Source organism: Triticum urartu, chromosome 5 (genome assembly GCF_003073215.2).
Source record: "Triticum urartu cultivar G1812 chromosome 5, Tu2.1, whole genome shotgun sequence".
Taxonomy (NCBI): domain Eukaryota; kingdom Viridiplantae; phylum Streptophyta; class Magnoliopsida; order Poales; family Poaceae; genus Triticum; species Triticum urartu.
The window spans coordinates 206,891,840-206,907,825 of NC_053026.1; positions in this window are offsets into that span (position 1 = coordinate 206,891,840).

Genomic DNA, 15,986 nt, shown 5'->3' on the forward strand with positions numbered 1-15,986 from the left:
ATAGGCCAAGGATTGCCCACCGTTCAGGAGTTCATCACCAAGACCACCCAGGAATTGCAAGATGCAAGGGCCATGCGCGGTGACCGCCGCTCACGAGACGTAGCTTCCCATCCAGGCGAGGATGTCGGGCTGCGTGTCTGCATCGACGTTCCAGGGCTCAACAGGGCCGCTTCTCAGGAGCCTTTCTGGCCTTCGCGCGTGGGATGCTGCGAGGGCCCACCGCACAGCTACGTTCGCATGCCCTTTGGCCTGTCGAGCGTGTCGTCCGCCTACTAGCGCAACTTGCGGCGCATCCTAGCGGCTCAGGAGGCCAGGCACCATGCCGTCCTGATGGAGATGGAGACCGCCCTCAAGGAACCACCTGAGCCCCCAGAGCCTCCCGAGGCTCAGGGCTCCGGTGGCTCGTGAGGAACAACCCTTTCGCCGCGCACCTTCAGGTGCTCCAACTCTCCTTCATCAACATGACCATGGTTCATTTAGCTGGGAGCACCCCTTGGGCTGCATCATTCCCAAGCCGCATGGGTCCGTCCCCGTGGCATGCATCCCTTTTTATGTCTTTAGCTTACCTTGTTGGGAGCGCCCCTCGGGCTGCATCATCCCCAAGCTGCTCGGGCCTGACCTAGTGGCACATATCTCTCATGCACTTGCTTAAGCCTTCTACTCGCAAGTTTGATCTACCTATGATTACTACCTGCTCAATCGTCGCCTCCCACAGGGCCTCCTCACGCCAGCACGACGCTGGTGCACGGGTCCGTCCCTACCACGTCGATAAACCTGAGCGGTCGAGCTCTGGCTCGCGGCACGCCCCGCGCACGTCACCTCACCAGGCCCTCAGTGCCTTCACCCCCTCACGGAGCAACTAGTGGTAGGCTGGTAACCATAACGGCAGATCATGTTCTTCCTTGTGATGGCTCGCAGGAATCTCACGAGGATAACACCAGGCAGCACTGCGAGCTCCCACCTCTTCCAAGTAATCCACTTGCACGTTAAAAGGGGGGCTCCTGAGCATCGCGACTCAGGAGCTCTTACTGGCTCTCCAGCCCTCACCCCCTGGCCTTGACCACGGCACATGACCTGGCATACCAGTGGCGGCTGAGCTCGCTCGAGGGCCGGGACCTGAGGACATAGAGCACAAAGGAGGGCACATGAAGGGGGAAGGCTCGTATGGGCCTGACCTAGCTACGTTGTGGATGTTCGCGCACCGGTCTGGCGCATCATGAAGAATCGACCTCGGACCACCAAGATAAGTCACGAGCTCAGATCAACCAATCGTTGGGACCTAGGGGACACGCTCACCGCAGCCTTGCTGCGGCTACTTGAGTGCTAAAGGGGACCCCCTGAGCATCGCGCCTCAGCAGCTCTTACTGGACCTCGGGCCGCTCACCTGCTGGCCTTGACCACGGCACGTGACCTGGCATACCAGCGACGGCTGAAGCTTGCCTGGGGACCGGGACCTGTCAGCGTAGAGCAACAAGCTGTCGCGAGATCGGAAAGGGAAGACCGAGCCTAAACAGGACTTGCGCTCTCAAGGCTTCCTTAATTGAGATGACATCAACAAAAGACATTGTAGACTCTTTACACGCCCCCATAGGGTACTTCTTGATTCCTCCCAGGGAACAAAGGATGAGAACCTAGGAGAATCCTATCTACACACCCCCGCGGCCGATGCCATCATCAATAGTGGGCCGTGGGAGGCCGGCGCCAACCCCATCCAGATCAGCGACGGCAGCGGCCGGATGTTGCGACCCGGATCCGAGCGCGGCGAGAGCTCAGGGGCACGTAGCTGTCGTCGCTCGTCTCCGGAGTCTCATAGAGCTCGGGAGAACCGTTGGACTCCCAAGGGTAGCTGCTGCTGGAGCATCCGCGAGCGGGGCGCGCCTCATCCTGGCGCTCCCCTTCGGGGCAACACTCCAAGCGGCGACCCTCCGCGTCGAAGACCTTGAAGAACAGCGTGGAGGCGCCGTCGTACTCGAAGTGGATCGCGAGGGCGCCCTCCACATGACAAACCCGCGCGACCTCACCCCAGCCGTGGGTCATGAAGATTTTGCCGATGGAGACTGCTTCAACTTCAGCCCCGGTCGCTGGAGCGTTGCAGTCGGCATGCTGCAACCAGAGCTCGAGAGGCCCCCTTGGCGGCATCACGTCGGAGAAGAAGCGCGGGAAGCGAATCCAGGAGCTTGGGGGCATCACTGCCCACAGCACGAGCTCACGTGAGGAGTCCGTGGCGTGGACTCCAGGAGCGACGGCACTCGTCGCCGCGGCACGTCGACCTTGGCCGCGGTGCGCGCGTCGATGCTCGTCGCTTCTTCCTCCCGAGCCCCCGGCTTGGGCGCACAAGGGTAGTGGATACCCAGGAGGAGGCCACTCGCACCAAGGCCTTGTCACCACCTGCATCTCCGCGATGTCGTGGCGATTGACCGACCTATTCTTCGGCGGGAGCAGCACCGACACGTCGGGGGGAACCTTTCCCTTCTCCTCAGCCCAAAACCTACGGATCGGCGCCATTGAAGTTGCTGCTAGCAGTGGGGCAGAGTAAGAAGAAGCGAGCGGAATGGGAAGAGACGGGCGACGGGGGCTCTGCCTCCCTCCCCATTTATAGCAGGAGAAGGCCAACCAACACCCCCACGATCACAGGTAATGATGGTTTTCCTTGCATGTCGCAGGGACTTGTCAAGTTGGGCAGTTGCCAAGACAGTGTGGGGAAGCGGAGACGCCCACGACCAATCAACCGCCACGCGTCAATCGAGGCCATAGGCTTTTGGGGCTTGCGGCGGTCCGTGCTTGACCTTTGGCATCGCCTCGAAGCCAAGCCCGAGTGCACCTTGGGCCCGGGGGCTACTGTCGGCGTCCTGGGATAGGGGGTCCCAGACTTGCCTGCCTGCGGCCCACGACATGGTTGAGCTAGCTGGCCCGTACGACCCATCTTCATCGACAAGGCATTCAAGACCCTGGCGAGGCGGACGATGCAAGACCTCCTCAGGAGCGGCCTCGCCAGGCAGGCTCACGAGGGGCAGAGAGATCAAGGCAGGGCAAACCTCGCGAGGTTCTTGTGATGTGAGCCATGACGATCGAGACCAGGCGGGCGCCAGCGGGCAGTGTCCTTGCTTCCTCTTTGGTGCCAAGGGAGCAAGCGCATGCGCGGAGTACCGAGGCATCAAGAAAAGGTCTCCATATTGGTGCAATGAGACCAAGACCAAAAGGACGGCAATACGGAGGTCACCATGGAGCCCAAGACAGCGTCACCACCAGAGCCTTTGGCAGGCGAAGACCGCTTTTGTCAGGATAAGCTATACCAGCTGTGTAGCACCCCGAGACCGATGTGCCAGGTGTCTTCTAGTTATTCACTATTGTTGCGTTGTCATTGCTTGTGTGTCATGCATTGCATATCATGTCATCATGTGCATTTCATTTGCATACATGTTCGTCTCATGCATCCCAGCATTTTCCCCGTTGTCCGTTTTGCAATCCGGCGCTCCTATGTCACCCGGAGTTCCCTTTTACCTCTTTTCGTGTGCGGGTGTTAAACGTTTTCGGATTGGACCGAGACTTGTCATGCGGCCTTGTTTTACTACCGGTAGACCGCCTGTCAAGTTTCGTTCCATTTGGACTTCGTTTGATACTCCAACGGTTAACCGAGGGATCGAAAAGGCCTCGTGTGTGTTGTAGCCCAACACCCTTCCAATTTGGCCCAAAACCAACCTAAGCCCCCTCCATCATCTCGGTCGTTCGATCACGATCGCGTGGCTCCCTCTACCTATATATAACACTTCCCCCGAATTTTCGGATCTTCCCCTACCCTAAACCCTAACTTTTGTCCACCTTGTGCCGCCGGACAATTTCCCCGCCGACGGACATGTCCAGCCGCCACGTCGGTCCAACCAATGGGAGCGCGACACGTCAGCCTCTCCGCCTCCCACGCCCAACCGCATGGCGCCACCTGTCCTGCCGCCCTCTCGCAGCCGCACCGGCCCGCCGCGGCCCATCGCGGGCCCGCTCGGACCCGGATCTCGCCGCCGCCCAGCCCGCTCTGCCCCGCCGCCTCGCGCGCCCGACAGCCTCGCTGTCCAGCCGCGCTACCCCGCTAGCTCGCTGCCGGCGACCTCCACGCGGCCGCCCGACCACCTATCACCGGCGCGCCTCGCCACTCCGGCGCCTCGCTCCGCCCCGCGCCACCTCGCCTGCTCCCTCCGCCTCGCCGTGCAGCTTCCTCCGCGCCGCCGCCCGGAGCTGCTCGCCACCCGAGCCGGCCGGAGCAGCTCGCCGCCGCCTCCGCCGCCTTGTCACGGCTCGCCGCCGCCCTCTGCGCCGTCTCGAGCCGCCGTCCAGCACCGGCGCCACACCGTACCGCCGCGGCCGGCCCGCGCCTCGCCGTCCCCGGCTTCCCCGCGCCCCGAGCGCCACCTGCCGCCGTCGTCTTTGCCGATTCCGGCGAGTTTCGCCGCCGCCTCGGGAAGCATGCCTCAAATCTCAGATCTGGATCCACTCGACGGTTGACTTTCTCCTCCCGAAACCCTAAGTTTTTGGCATCTTCGTCGCATTGTATCTCTACATCCATAGCTCCAATTCATGCGTGTAGCATATCAAAATGTTCGCCTCGACGAGTACATCATTTCATCTCATTGCGTCATTTTCATTTGAGCTCATCTTGATGCCCGAAATGCTGTTGGAAGAGGGCTATGTGATAAACTTGGCAGATGTGTTTCATCAAATAGATATTTGTCATTTTTGCCATGATTAATGTGTGCATGATATGATCCTGAGCTCTACATGTGTTTTGTTATATGCCATGCCATCTTTACAGAGGTGCTTACCATGTATTTTTGTGATATGTGTGGTGACTAGCACAAGCTTGCAAAGTAGCGTAATCGGTAATGCTGATTTCAGGGACTTAGAATTTCTCTAAGTCCTTGTCCTGATTTTGTCGTTATGCCATATGTTCATGTTATTTCTTAGTGATCCGTGCCTCTTTTGAGGATGATCAGCAAGGATGTTTTGTTAACATTGTGGTGCTCTATCCATCCATGTCTTTTTTGCATTTATGGAGCAGCCTAGCTTGAGTCAATCGAGCTCTACTTTTGCTATTTCGTGAATCCTGGCAGATTGTTGACATGATTAGCGATTTTGCCGAGGATGTTGCTATTGATCCGTGCATGCTATGTTGTTGTTCTTGCCATGTCTGGCTCCTATGCCATGTATTCTTGATGGGTGTACGCTTAGTTTGTCATGCCATGCTCTGTAGTGAGTGCATCGAGCTCGTAAACATGCCTACTCGTTAACTGATTTGCATGCTCCAGTTTTTCACTAAGTCTGAGATCTGTTTATGTTTTTGCCATGTTCACATGCTTGCAATGGTATTTTCTGATCCCTTTCGGCTCAAGGTCACTAAGGGACTTTTGTTAAGTGCTTTGAGTAGCTTCATGCCATGCCTTGCTTTGCCATGTTAATTTCTTGTAGCGTATAGTTTTCATGCTCTAAAGAGTGCTTCCTGATGATAAATTCCTGATTTGTTGTTATTTCACTAAGTCTGAAACCTGTTATCATTTGCACTTTTTCCATGCTTGTTTGAGCCTGTTAATGAGTGAATTAGCCGTAGCTCAGTGTTCATCTTTTGTGAAGCATCATGAGTGGATCCCTGCCATGTTTGAGTGTTGTAGCATATTTATCTTGATGCATTTAGTTGGTCACTTGCTGATTATCGCAGACCGGTGCCATATTTGTTTTGCTTGCCATTTCCAAACCGTGCATCCGATTCCGGTGATCTTTCTATTGATTTCAACCAAAATCACCTCACCTTTCCAGTGGCACTCTTGGATTTCCAAGTTGAGTCCAGCTTCAATCATTCCTTGTCAAATCTTGCATATGCGTCACATACCGCATCCCGCATATCATACCATGTTCATGTGTGGTTTGTTTACTATGTTGTGTGCTTCTTTTCGGTGTTGCTTCCTCGGGTTGGTTCCGGTAACGTCGCGTTTGTGAGGACCCGTTCGTCTACGTCCGTTTGTCTTCTTCCTGGACTCGTTCTTCTTCCTTGCGGTATTTCAGGCAAGATGACCATACCCTTGAAATCACTTCTATCTTTGCTTGCTAGTTGCTCGCTCTTTTGCTATGCCTATGCTGCGATACCTACTACTTTCTTATCATGCCTCCCATATTGTTAAGCCAAGCCTCTAACCCACCTTGTCCTAGCAAACCGTTGTTTGGCTATGGTACCGCTTTGCTCAGCCCCTCTTATAGCGTTGTTAGTTGCAGGTGAAGATTGAAGTTTGTTCCTTGTTGGAACATGGAGATGTTGTTCCTTGTTGGAACATGTTTACTTGTTGCGATATCACAATATCTCTTATTTAATTAATGCATCTATATACTTGGTAAAGGGTGGAAGGCTCGGCCTTATGCCTGGTGTTTTGTTCCACTCTTGCCGCCCTAGTTTTCGTCATATCGGTGTTATGTTACCGGATTTTGCGTTCCTCACGCGGTTGGGTTATAATGGGAACCCCTTGACAGTTCACCTTGAATAAAACTCCTCCAGCAAGGCCCAACATTAGTTTTACCATTTGCCACCTAGCCTTTTCTTTCCCTTGAGTCGGCCGGCTCAAGGGTCATCTTTATTTAAACCCCCGGGCCAGTGCTCCTCTGAGTGTTGGTCCAACCTGTCAGCTGTCGGTGGCCACCAGGGGCAACTTTGGGCTGGCCTAACGGAACCTTGGACAATCCGGTGTGCCCTGAGAAAGAGATATGTGCAGCTCCTATCGGGATTTGTCGGCACATTCAGGTGGCTTTGCTGGTCTTGTTTTACCATTGTCGAAATGTCTTGTAACCGGGATTCCGAGTCTGATCGGGTCTTCCTGCTAGAAGGAATATCCTTCGTTGACCATGAGAGCTTGTGATGGGCTAAGTTGGTACACCCCTACAGGAATTTGAATTTTCGAAAGCCGTGCCCGCGGTTATGGGCAGATGGGAATTTGTTAATATCCGGTTGTAGAAAACCTGAAGTTGACCTTAATTAAAATACATCAACCGCGTGTGTAACCGTGATGGTCTCTTCTCGGCGGAGTCCAGGAAGCGAACACGGTGTTGGAGTAATGCTTGACGTAGGTTGTTCTAGGATCACTTCTTGATCATAGTTTTTCGACCGTGCTTTTGCCTTCTCTTCTTGCTCTCATTTGCGTATGTTTAGCCACCATATATGCTAGTCGCTTGCGGCAGCTCCACCTCATGCCTTTTACCCTTCCTATAAGCTTAAATAGTCTTGATCGCGAGGGTGTGAGATTGTTGAGTCCCCGTGACTCACAGTTACTTCCAAAACTAGCTTGCAGGTGCCGTTGAACCGTGCGGATGACGCAACCAAGCTCAAGGAGGAGCTCGATGAATATCTTGTCCTTTATGTTGTTTCGTTCTAGTCGATCAGTAGTGGAGCCCAGTTGGGGTCGATCGGGGATCTGTGTAGCAATTTGGGGTTCTTCTTTTATTTTGGTTCCGTAGTCGGACCTTGATTGTGTTTGGATGTTGTAATGCTTTATTCATGTATTGTGTGAAGTGGCGATTGTAAGTCAACTATGTATCTCTTTCCCTTATGTATTACATGGGTTGTGTGAAGATTACCTCACTTGCGACATTGCTTTCAATGCGGTTATGCCTCTAAGTCGTGCTTCGACACGTGGGAGATATAGCCGCATTGAGGGCGTTACAAGTTGGTATCATAGCCTTCCACGACCTTAGGAGCCCCCTGCTTGATCGAATCGCTGGCGTTATTGAGTCTAGAAATGTTTTGAGTCATTTAGGAATTATATATATCGGAGAGTTAGGACTTCTTTTTACTCCTCAGTCCCTTCGTCGCTCTGGTGAGGCATCCTGACGTAGAGTTTTGACTCTTCTCTTCTCAAATTTCACTAAAAAAATTTAGGATCACGCGGGTATCTTGGAATCATTCCGATGGTTTTGTGACGAGAACATTGTTCTTGGTGCCTCCTGTCATTTAGGGGTTGTGGCAGTGTCCCGAGGAGTTGAGCTCCGAGGTGTTGTCGTCACAATTTTATCGTTGCAGTTCTGGAATACCTGAGATTAGTTTCTCCAACATTGAAAATATCTTTTATGCAGTTGTTCGTGAGATAACCTCGATGCCACCCAGTATTAGGGCGGGAGTTCGGGAGTATTGCCATAACTCGTATAACAGATGCTTTTCGAAGGTTGAGGTAAATGATTTTCGAAGGTTTCTTGGTTATGTGTTGAAGGATGGATATAGCTGGATGTAGGATTTGCTAGTTTTGGGTGAGATATTATGCTTCCCCTGTATCCCCAACACCTGATTGCATAACTGGAAAATTTCGGGAGTTTATAAGTGGGAATTCAAGTAGCTCTTAGGATATCTTTCCGACAGATGTATGATATGAAATTGGGGTTCGACGTCTAGTGGTTCGCCTATCCACGGTTGGTTTTACAGTGGTCTCGTTGTGTCTTAAAGAGTCCTTGGCTATGCCGACTTGGGGACGCTTCGTATGTCATGTGCACTGCCTTGTACATGATGGTGTTGTACGATCAAGCCCGTGTAGGCCCCACCACGAAAACTTCGGACGAAATCTCTATCATATGTGTGTTCGTGCTTATTCTGCAAGCCAATTCTTTGTTTTGTTTTGAGTTGTGGTATTCGAGTTGCTTCGAAGTCAAATGTTGATTCCATACCTTTCCTAAATGGTGTTCTTATACTCCGATATGAATACTAATCCTTCTCGATCATCGAGTCTGTCATGTCAATCCTTTTCAACCGGTGTGTTTCTCTTCAAGTGGATCCGATCATTTCAACATTCGCAAGATCAAGTATTAGTTCTTCTCAACGGTGTTTGTTTCATCTGTCCCCAAGTTGCCTTTGTTTTTCCCGCCCACCCACGCTTTTTCTTCAAGGACTCAGATTTCTTTTTCAACTATTCATTTTATTTATGGAAGTATCTCCATTCTTTTCCTTCAATGTTCTTATCCAGTGATTCTCATGAAGATTCTAACGGAACCTCAAGTTCAACATTATTCATTCTCTTTCTTCTCCGGTGGAACCAATTCAAACTTTTGGTGTTGATCATATCCCTTTTCCTCGTTTCAAATAACCTCTCTTGCTGGTGCTCCTCATATTCCTTCATTTCTCGCTATTCAATTGTTCCGGAGTGCTCAAGATATCTCGTAGATTCGTGTTTCCACTTTGCAGTCGTTCAAGATCTTTCGAGGATGTTATCTCATTCAAGCCATTTAATTCAACCGGCGCAATATATCTTTTAAATCATCAATGGTGTTTCTTTTGAGTGGGCCCTAACCCACAGGTCTTTTCCCAGGATCTTACCTGACTCTTCTTATTTTCCCGGAGCTATCCTAAATTCTTTTGAAGTTTGACATAAGAATGAATCATCATCAGTCAAATGTATTTCTCCAAGATTGGTCAAATTCTTTCATCATTGGCTCAACCTTTTCTATTTTCATTCCGGAGGGCATCAACAATTCATGGTGGTGTTTCTCATCATCATTCTCTGCATTTGGAGACCGAAGAAGAATTTTTCCTCCATATCTTGCTCCATTCTCTTCAAGATTCGTCATTCTAGCTTGTTGCCTTCCTCTCATAATTATTTTCGATTGTGGGAATTCTTTCACCTATCCAGTGTAATTCAAGAGTCTTCTCAGTTTGATTATCTGGAGTCCATCAAATTCAGGTTTATTCATTCTCAGCTTTCAGTTGTCATTCTCCAATCTTACCGGTGCATCGTTCAAGTGATCTACAATCAGTTTGTGATCCCTTCGTTCTCATGTATCTAGATTGTCTCAAGTATCTTCGTTCTTTTTATAATTCTTCCTGGTGCTTCTTTATCTTTTCTTCAATCGTTTTCAATTCTTACGGTGGTTCGTTTAAGAGTTTTCTCTTCCTTCTTTATCATATCTATTTATTCGTTGTTTCAACTCTTCCGATGGTTCATTCAATACCTTCCCAAGTTGGCGCAATATCTATATTAATTCTTTCAATGAGAATAAGTAGTTTGCCAAATCCGTGGCTTGTCATCAATCTAAATTGGTGAATGATGCGCACAACGTAATTCTTATTCTTCGTTTCATCCAAGTGATTAATTTCCTATTTCGGAGGCTCATCAAATTCTCGGTTTCATTTGTTTCATCTTTCTTTTCCGGAGTTCCAAGCTTTTCTGCATTATATCGTCGTGAAGATACATCTAAATCATTGCAAGGATTCACCTTGTGTTTTCCAACTTCTCTTTATTTTCGTTATTCCTTTGTTTACCGGAGTTCTTCATGGAGGTTCTACATGATGGTTCATCAAGGATTTAATTCCTTTTCAAAGTGTTCATCAAGTTTCTTTTCAAAGGAGTTCAAGTATTCTTCATCTTGCAATCCGGAGTGCAATTCTTCTTTCCGTATCATTGGAGGTGGTATTATGTCATTCTTGATAATTTGAGTTCATGGCTCATGATTCACATGTTGTTAAGAATGGGGTATTTTAAATCCATCAACCTCTTCTTTGGAGTTATATTGGGTTATATTTCACCTAAAGCCTTCCCTAAGGATTGTGTCTATCTATGGGGTTTATTAATGATCCAAGTTCTTCATTTATCCTCCCGGTGAAATAGTTACTCGTCTCCTTGTTCTTATAAATCCTATCAAATCTTTTCCGTGAGTGCCAAGTTGTCACCTCATAATGTTGAGATGCCTTCTATAAGCCCACTTCAAGCTTGTCCTTCCGTTGTTGGTGTTCCAACAACTCCGTTCGACCCTTCTCCTAAGGATACCTTTTCAAGCTCTTTTGTAGCAGAAGTTGGCATTTTCTTCTACATTCTTTTATCTCAATGATCTATCTTCTATTTTCTCTCTTCCGGAGGCATTGCGATGTTGCTCTTTTCAACCCATCATTTTGTTTTGTCAAAATCATGCTTCTTTCTTTTGCTTATCCATTTAACCGGAGTGTCGTGTCCTCTGCTCAAGTTCTTTTCATCTTATCAAGTCTTGTATCACTTTTCAACCGGAGTGCTGCCGAAATTGTTCTTCCTTGTTCCTCTTTGCTAACGGAGTGCTTTCAACTTCATTTATCTCTATTGTATTCTTTTCTCGAAATGGCTTAACCTTTTCAAGGTTCTTTGGTTTCACTCGTTTGTCAAAGAAGCAACTTAGTTTTACCTCTTCTCTTTCTCTTCCGTTTTTCCCTCCGGTGCCATTCTAGATCTCGGGACGAGATCCTCTCGTAGTGGTGGAGTGTTGTAGCGCCCCGAGACCGATGTGCCAGGTGTCTTCCAGTTATTCACTGTTGTTGCATTGTCATTGCTTGTGTGTCATGCATTGCATAACATGTCATCATGTGCATTTCATTTGCATACATGTTCGTCTCATGCATCCGAGCATTTTCCCTGTTGTCCGTTTTGCAATCCGGCGCTCTTATGTCACCCGGAGTTCCCTTTAACCTCTTTTCGTGTGCGGGTGTTAAACGTTTTCAGATTGGACCGAGACTTGTCATGCGGCCTTGTTTTACTACCGGTAGACCGCCTGTCAAGTTTCGTGCCATTTGGACTTCGTTTGATACTCCAACGGTTAACCGAGGGACCGAAAAGGCCTCGTGTGTGTTGCAGCCCAACACCCTTCCAATTTGGCCCAAAACCCACCAAAAACCCCTCCATCATCTCATTCGTTTGATCACGATCGCGTGGCCGAAAACCGCATCTCATTTGGACTCTCCTAGCTCCCTCTACCTATATATATAGCACTTCCCCCGAATTTTCGGATCTTCCCCTACCCTAAACCCTAACTTTTGTCCACCTTGCACCGCCGGCCAATTTCCCCGCCGACGGACATGTCCAGCCGCCACGTCGCTCCAACCAATGGGAGCGCGACACGTTAGCCTCTCCGCCTCCCGCGCCCAACCGCATGGCGCCACCTGTCCCGCCGCCCTCTCGCCGCCGCACCGGCCCGCCGCGGCCCATCGCGGGCCCGCTCGGACCCGGATCTCGCCACCGCCCGGCCCGCCCTGCCCCGCCGCCTCGCGCGCCTGAGAGTCTCGCCGTCCGGCCGCGCCGCCCCGCTAGCTTGCCGCCGGCGACCTCCACGCGGCCGCCCGACCGCCTGTCATCGGCGCCCCTCTCCACTCCAGCGCCTCGCTCCGCCCCGCTCCACCTCGCCTGCTCCCTCCGCCTCACTGCGCTGCCGCCCGGAGCTGCTCGCCGCCCGAGCCGGCCGGAGCAGCTCGCCTCCTCCGCCACCTCGTCACGGCTCGCCGCCGCCGTCTGCGCCGTCCCGCGCCGCCGTCCAGCACCGGCGCCGCACCGCACCGCCGCGGCCGCCCCGCGCCTCGCCGTCCCCGGCCTCCCCGCGCCCCGAGCGCCACCGGCCGCCGTCGTCTTCACCGATTCTGGCGAGTTCCGCCGCCGCCTCGGGAAGCATGCCTCGAATCTCAGATCTGGATCCACTCGACGGTTGACTTTCTCCTCCCGAAACCCTAACTTTTTGGCATCTTCGTCGCATCGTATCTCTGCATCTGTAGCTCCGATTCGTGCGTGTAGCATATCAAAATGTTCGTCTCGACGAGTACATCATTTCATCTCATTGCATCATTTTCATTTGAGCTCATCTTGATGCCCGAAATGCTATTGGAAGAGGGCTATGTGATAAACTTGGCAGATCTGTTTCATCAAATAGATATTTGTCATTTTTGCCATGATTAATGTGTGCATGATATGATCCTGAGCTCTACATGTGTTTTGTTATATGTCATGCCATCTTTACAGAGGTGCTTACCATGTATTTTTGTGATATGTGTGGTGACTAGAACAAGCTTCCAAAGTAGCGTAATCGGTAATGCTGATTTCAGGGACTTAGAATTTCTCTAAGTCCTTGTCCTGATTTTGTCGTTATGCCATATGTTCATGTTGTTTCTTAGTGATCCGTGCCTCTTTTGAGGATGATCAGTAAGGATGTTTTGTTAACATTGTGGTGCTCTATCCATCCATGTCTTTGTTTGCATTTATGGAGCAGCCTAGCTTGAGTCAATCGAGCTCTACTTTTGCTATTTCGTGAATCCTGGCAGATTGTTGACATGATTAGCGATTTTGCCGAGGATGTTGATATTGATCCGTGCATGCTATGTTGTTGTTCTTGCCATGTCTGGCTCCTATGCCATGTATTCTTCATGGGTGTATGCTTAGTTTGTCATGCCATGCTCTGTAGTGAGTGCATCGAGCTCGTAAACATGCCTACTCGTTAACTGATTTGCATGCTCCAGTTTTTCACTAAGTCTTAGATCTGTTTATGTTTTTGCCATGTTCACATGCTTGCAATGGTATTTTCTGATCCCTTTCGGCTCAAGGTCACTAAGGGACTTTTGTTAAGTGCTTTGAGTAGCTTCATGCCATGCCTTGCTTTGCCATGTTAATTTCTTGTAGCGTATAGTTTTCATGCTCTAAAGAGTGCTTCCTGATGATAAATTCCTGATTTGTTGTTATTTCACTAAGTCTGAAACCTGTTATCATTTGCACTTTTGCCATGCTTGTTTGAGCTTGTTAATGAGTGAATTAGCCGTAGCTCAGTGTTCATCTTTTTTCAAGCATCATGAGTGGATCCCTGCCATGTTTGAGTGTTGTAGCATATTTATCTTGATGCATTTAGTTGGTCACTTGCTGATTATCGCAGACCAGTGCCATATTTGTTTTGCTTGCCATTTCCAAACCGTGCATCCGATTCCGGTGATCTTTATATCGATTTCAACCGAAATCACCTCACCTTTCCAGTGGCACTCTTGTATTTCCAAGTTGAGGCCAGCTTAAATCATTCCTTGTCAACTCTTGCATATGCATCACATACCGCATCCCGCATATCATACCATGTTCATGTGTGGTTTGTTTACTATGTTGTGTGCTTCTTTCCGGTGTTGCTTCTTCGGGTTGGTTCCGGTAACGTCGCGTTTGTGAGGAACCGTTCGTCTACGTCCATTTGTATTCTTCCTGGACTCGTTCTTCTTCCTTGCGGGATTTTAGGCAAGATGACCATACCCTCGAAATCACTTCTATCTTTGCTTGCTAGTTGCTCGCTCTTTTGCTATGCCTATGCTGTGATACCTACCACTTGCTTATCATGCCTCCCATATTGTGAAGCCAAGCCTCTAACCCACCTTGTCCTAGCAAACCGTTGTTTGGCTATGTTACCGCTTTGCTCAGCCCCTCTTATAGCGTTGTTAGTTGCAGGTGAAGATTGAAGTTTGTTCCTTGTTGGAACATGGAGATGTTGTTCCTTGTTGGAACATGTTTACTTGTTGGGATATCACAATATCTCTTATTTAATTAATGCATCTATATACTTGGTAAAGGGTGGAAGGCTCGGCCTTATGCCTGGTGTTTTGTTCCACTTTTGCCGCCCTAGTTTCCGTCATATCGGTGTTATGTTACCGGATTTTGTGTTCCTCACGCGGTTGGGTTATAATGGGAACCCCTTGACAGTTTGCCTTGAATAAAACTCCTCCAGCAAGGCCCAACATTGGTTTTACCATTTGCCACCTAGCCTTTTCTTTCCCTTGAGTTGGCCGGCTCAAGGGTCATCTTTATTTAAACCCCCGGGCCAGTGCTCCTCTGAGTGTTGGTCCAACCTGTCAGCTGCCGGTGGCCACCAGGGGCAACTCTGGGCTAGCCTACTGGAACCTTGGACAATACGGTGTGCCCTGAGAAAGAGATATGTGCAGCTCCTATCGGGATTTGTCGACACATTCGGGTGGCTTTGCTGGTCTTGTTTTACCATTGTCGAAATGTCTTGTAACCGGGATTCCGAGTCTGATCGGGTCTTCCTGCTAGAAGGAATATCCTTCGTTGACCATGAGAGCTTGTGATGGGCTAAGTTGGTACACCCCTACAGGAATTTGAATTTTCAAAAGCCGTGCCTGCGGTTATGGGAAGATGGGAATTTGTTAATATCCGGTTGTAGAAAACCTGAAGTTGACCTTAATTAAAATACATCAACCGCGTGTGTAACCGTGACGGTCTCTTCTCGGCGGAGTCCGGGAAGAGAACACGGTGTTGGAGTAATGCTTGACGTAGGTTGTTCTAGGATCACTTCTTGATCATAGTTGTTCGACCGTGCTTTTGCCTTCTCTTCTCGCTCTCATTTGCGTATGTTTAGCCACCATATATGCTAGTCACTTGCTGCAGCTCCACCTCATGCCTTTTACCCTTCCTATAAGCTTAAATAGTCTTGATCGCGAGGGTGTGAGATTGCTGAGTCCCCGTGACTCACAGTTACTTACAAAACCAGCTTGCAGGTGCCGTTGAACCGTGCAGATGACGCAACCAAGCTCAAGGAGGAGCTCGATGAAGATCTTGTCCTTTATGTTGTTTCGTTCTAATTGATTAGTATTGGAGCCCAGTTGGGGTCGATCAGGGATCTGTGTAGCAATTTGGGGTTCTTCTTTTATTTTGGTTCCGTAGTCGGACCTTGAGTGTGTTTGGATGTTGTAATGCTTTATTCATGTATTGTGTGAAGTGGCGATTGTAAGCCAACTATGTATCTCTTTCCCTTATGTATTACATGGGTTGTGTGAAGATTACCTCACTTGCGACATTGCTTTCAATGCGGTTATGCCTCTAAGTCGTGCTTCGACACGTGGGAGATATAGCCGCATCGAGGGTGTTACAAGCTGTCCCCTTACAAATTAGATGTTGTTGGCTCCCTTCCCGCTCAACATTTGGGGAGAGGACCAGGGCCTATATAAGTAGAACTAGACACCACAGTAGAGAGGATCGGATCGAGAACGGATCGAGAGGCTTCTCACCCACACAAGTTCACCAAACACAAGAACACCTCAACCTTAGGAGGCTGTTCTTCCCCTTGTACTGTTCATCATCAGCCCAAGAGGCAATCCACAGCCACCACACTGGAGTAGGGTATTAGACCACAACGGTGGCCCGGACTAGTATAAAACTTGTGTCTTTCTGTGTTGTGAGTTCGTCGAGTTCGTCAGCGAGATCTTGGAGAGC